This window comes from Mirounga leonina, unplaced genomic scaffold, assembly GCF_011800145.1.
Source record: "Mirounga leonina isolate KUSES-001 unplaced genomic scaffold, KU_Mleo_1.0 Mir_104, whole genome shotgun sequence".
Lineage (NCBI taxonomy): Eukaryota > Metazoa > Chordata > Mammalia > Carnivora > Phocidae > Mirounga > Mirounga leonina.
In genome coordinates, this window is record NW_023270231.1 from 18,796,709 (window position 1) to 18,801,733 (window position 5,025).

Below are 5,025 nucleotides of genomic sequence, written 5' to 3' on the forward strand. Positions count from 1 at the left end.
GAGATGAGTCCACATATAAATTCAGAACAGGATTCTGTTTGGTCCAGCTTGGGTCTTGTACCCAGGACTGTGGCAGGTGTGAGAAGATAAATGATTGACAATCTGACCAGGATCAAATGAAGTGAGACAGGGGAGCTCCCCCAAAATAAATCAGGATGCTGAGAAGGCAAAGAAACACAAATGATGGAATTTTTGATAAAGGATGTCCCCAGTTCTCCACCTGCCTGTATATCTCCACCTATCTGCAATGTCATTTTACAGCTCCTCCCATCAAGAGATAAAATCTATTTTCCCCTGAATCTGGGCCGGGCTTGTAATTTGGTTTGACCCGTAGGATGAGTGAAAGTGAAGGCATGTCAGTCCCAAGCGTTGGCCTTAAGAGGCCTTGAGTTTCCTTCCTTTATCTCTCTCTCCCTCCCTCTCTCCCTCCTCCACTCCCTTGTCGGTCCACTTGTCCCAGCTGAGGCCCCAGAGAGTGAGAGAGCCCTGCTAAGATCCACAAAGCCACCGACAGCCCACAGCTGACCAGACACATGGGTAAGCCTTGCTGAGCCCAGCTTCCATCAGCACAACTGCCAGTCAGCATAGACTGGGGAACAAAAATCAATGTTCCTTGTTGTATATACTCTTGAGGTTTTATGGTTCTGCTGTAACATTACTGCAGCAACAGATAACTGATACACTCTGCCTCTGCTCTCTGTCTCTTGCAACCCCATTCTGCAGGCAAGCTAGGCAGTCCCTCCTCCACGTCCTCATAGCCCTTAGTCAAACAGCCCACATTATACTTTTGCAATTTTTATATTGAATTGTAATCATTTCTTGTAATTATTTGTTTACATGTCTATATCCTTGCCAATAAGTTCTGTGAGGGAGGGATTTTTTTTTTTTTTTAATCTTTTTGAGCCAAACAGAAACTGGTCCTACATTCAGAGGAATTCTGAGGATAAGGAATGCCACCAAAAAACTATTTGTGAAGCCCATGCTGAGTGCCCAAATCACTGGCCAGTTTGAATATCTATACTTATGTATGGGGGCCATTTGTTTTTCCTGATTTTTGTATGTCTTTCCATTGGGTTATTTCTTCTTACTAGTTTGTAAAGGGTTTTTTGTAATATTTTCTGCATAGGTATTCTTTTTTTTTTTTTTTTAAGATTTTATTTATTTATTTGACAGAGAGAGACACAGTGAGAGAGGGAACACAAGCAGGGGGAGTGGGAGAGGGAGAAGCAGGCTTTCCGCAGAGGAGAGAGCCTGATATGGGACTCGATCCCAGGACCCTGGGACCATGACCTGAGCCGAAGGCAGACGCTTAACGACTGAGCCACCCAGGCGCCCTTCTGCATAGGTATTCTTTACCACATCCATGCATTGAAAATATTCCCTCCCAGTCCGTGAACTTCTCACTTCTCTTATGCTATCGTTGGTGAGCTATTAAACTAAACTCAATTTTTGAGTTTTTCTAAGGCTTAACTTTTCAATCTTTCCTTTATATTTTGTACTTTTTGTATTTATTTGAGAATGTCTCCTTATCCCACGGTCATAAACATACCCTCCTACATTGTCTGCTAAAAACTTGGGAGTTTGTTTCTCATACCCGGGTCTTTAATCCATCTGGAGCTGAGTCGTATGCGATATAAGGTAGAGAGTCAATTGTCCCAGTATTATTTAGTGAATCTTTATCTTTGCCCCCTCTCTTGGGTTGCCAGGTCAGAGCACATCTCTATTTGAGCAGGGTCCATGTCAGGTATCCCTATGTGGCTGCACTAAGCTATTTGTTGATCTCTGCACGAACACACTACCACCCTGTATTTATAGGATGAGTCACTCCACCTTACTCTTTTTCTTCAAAATTGTTTTGGCTATTTCTGGTTCTTTATTTTTCCATATACACTTTATAGTCATCAAGTTGTACATACACACTCCTACACTAGATTTGTCAGAATTTTGTTTGGAATTGCATTGTATTTATAGGTTATTTGAGGTCTTCTCCATGAACACGATGTAATTCACCATATATTAGATTTCATCTGCCCCCAAGATATACCCAAGAACCCAATAATTCTCACCACCTCATCTGTTATCAACCGGATCCAAGCCAACCCGGTAGCCTCCCTCCTGGCGTCTTTCTGCCTCCGCATCACCTGCCCTATGGCCTGTTTTCCACACAGTAGCCAGAGCCGTTCTTTAAAAGACATAAGTCAGTTCGTGGCCTTTGTGTCGCCTAAAATTGCCATGTGGCACCACCGGTGCCAAACTCCACACTTTGGGAAACATGGCTTTATTTATTTATTTTTTTAAAGATTTTTTATTCATTTGAGACAGAGAGAGAGAGCATGAGCAGCGGGAGAGGCAGAGGGAGAAGGAGATGCAGGCTCCCCACTGAGCCAGGAGCCCGATGTGGGGCTCGATCCCAGGACCCTGGGATCATGACCCGCCCGAGCCGAAGGGAGACGCTCAACCATCTGAGCCACCCAGGTGCCCCGGGAAACACGGCTTTAAATGAACAAATGAGTGAGTGAATGGGTGGCTGCGGACTCTTTGCAAGACCCTGGCAATAAAGAAATGATCGAGGAAGGGGTGGTCCCCTCGGGGAAACCCAAATGGAGAGCAATGGCATTGGCCTGAGCGGAGAGGGCCTCGCAAGCGGCGAGGAAGAAGTTGGGAGTTCACCATGGTGACCGAGAGCGGGGAGGAGCCAGCCGCGAAAGCGCGGGCACGGGGGAGCGCGCGGGGCGCGGCGCGAGGCTGGGCGGAGAGCTCCGCGACTCCGGGGCGGGTCCGGGGCTCCACGCGGCCGCCTCGCTCCGCACGGGGACGCGCTCCGAGGGCGCGCACCGGGCGGCGGCGGCGCGCGGGGCCGCTCTGGCGGGAGAAGCGCTTCCGGTGGCGGCGCAGGCGGCGCGGAGCGGGTCCTGCGAGCGGCGCGGGCGGCGGGGAGCGGTGAGTCGCGGGCGGCGGGCCGGGCCGGGCTGGGTGGCGAGAGCGCGGAGAGGCGAGGGCCGGGGCGGGGGCGCGCGCTCGCGGGGGGGCGGCGCGGAGATCCCCCCCCCCCGGGCGGGATGTCAGGAGCCCCCGCGCCCTGCCGGGGATGCCGGGGCCGGGGTGGGGGTGGGGGGGTCCGCGCATCTTGGGGACCCCTACCCTCCCGCTGCCTGGCAGCTTCCCCGCCTGCAGCAGGCTGACCTGCCCCTGAGGTCCCCCTGAGCCCGGGTGGTGGAGTGCTTCTCGCCCCGGATGGGAAGGGGCTCACCCATCCACGCCGGCACGCGCCCTGCCACGCTGTGCCCGGCGGCCGCGTGACGAAACTCCCCGCGGTGAGGACACCCAAAATGGCTGCCGCGGGGACAGGCCACCGCGCAACGGGCGCGAGTGATTGCCTGGCGACCGGGTGTTACCGACCCCCGTGCCCCCACATTCCTAGCTCTTGGCTTCTCCCCCTGGCGCAGAGCGGGGCTCCGGGGTCAGAGAGGAGACCACCTGGCCCCTGCCCTGGAACCCGCAATCTTGGAGGAAAGAGAGAGGTGAGAGAGTGGTCCTGGACCGACCTTGCATCTCCATCCTCTCTTGATCTTTCCCACATGTCACAGGTCTCTAACCTTCCCAGAATGACAACCAAGGCATCCACTAAGTGCATGCAGGTGACTTAGGTTCATTGACTTTTACATTCTTCCAGCCCTGTGAGGTTCTTGGTTATGCTTCCATAATCCCGATGCGAAAGCTGGTACTCAGAGAGGTTGAGTGACACGCGCAAGGTCACACAGTTGGCCGTCTGTAGAGCAAGGCCAAGTGTCAGCTTAAATGTTACTGGCTCAAAGACGCTTTTCCTTGACTGTGTTGTCTAAAATTGCCCCCTCATGCACGCATTCTTTGTTAGACTACCCCTGTGATTTTTCTTTCATACCATTTGTCATCAGTTGAAATTGTGTTTCCTTGCTCGTTTTTTCCTCATCTTGCGACCAGGGCCTGTTTTTGTCTTGCTCACCTATCCATCAATTGCCTGTACCAGGTAGACCCTCAGTGAATATTTGTTGAGTGCCTGAATGAAAAAGCCTACTTCTGAGTGACTTCAGAGCTCAGGCATTCAACCACTTCATGGACACCTGCCTTCTGAACCCCCACTGCATTTTGTTTGTACTTTTCTCAAACTCATAATTACTTCTTCTACCTTGTCCTCTAGTTTTTGACTTGGGCGCCTCTTGATTTTCTCTTCCATTGTCCATCCCCAGTTTCCAGGCATTGTAATAGGTGGGAAGTGGGCATGCAGGTAAATAAGGAGCCTTTGCAGCTCTTATGGTGCTGGACTCAGACTTGACATACAAGTTATATAAGATGAGAGCGGAACTCTTTGGGAGGATGAGTGGAAGCTCTACCAAGAAGTTCTGGGACCTCAAGCAGGTCCTTTCTCCCTTTAGGACTGCAGGTGTCTAGCTTGCAAAAATGACAGTTTGGAAGGAAAGATCTATCTGTTCCTATCTCACCTAGCCCTGCGTATAATTGCTCCAAGTATGCATTCAAGTGTTAGATTGAGTGTGCAGGTTTTTAAGCCCATGGGCCTTCTGGAAAGGGACAGTATCTGTGGTTGTAGCTGTCAGAGAGGAACCTGTATAGGAAAGGCTGGCTATACTTCAGGGTCAGTCAGATATTTAGAATGCTCTTAATACTCTGTAGAATGTTTATGAAATCTCATGTGGATGGGTATAGAGAGGTGCCAACTGAGAGGAAGCATTCCCCCCCCCTTTACTTCCTGGGGAGAAAACTTAGAGGACATCCAGGGCAGCAGTGATCTTAAAAGCCTGTCCATCATCCAAACTTTTTGCTCTCCAGTACCTTAGAATAAAATATGGTATCTACATCCATCCTACTGTGCAAGCAGTGGTCAGATATATTTAGTTGGAATATAATCATGGGTGGAACTGACCTTTTGTGTGAGGTTAAAGGTGAGAAATCAGTAGCAATAAGTCATAAAAAAAAAAAAGGCTGACTTATCTAGAATGTGAAAAATTATTAAGTTAGAACACATATCAA

At 50.1% G+C, this 5,025-nt stretch overlaps 1 protein-coding gene across 1 annotated transcript in view; it reads left to right on the forward strand.

Annotated features, from left to right (window-relative positions):
- Positions 1-2,858: 2,858 nt before the first annotated feature.
- The window catches only part of SFXN1 (sideroflexin 1), a 39,870-nt gene continuing 37,703 nt past the window's right edge, over positions 2,859-5,025 (forward strand). The window contains exon 1 of the mRNA XM_035014699.1: positions 2,859-2,940. The gene's annotated coding sequence lies outside the window, so the exon portion shown is untranslated. The remainder of the gene's footprint in view (positions 2,941-5,025) is intronic.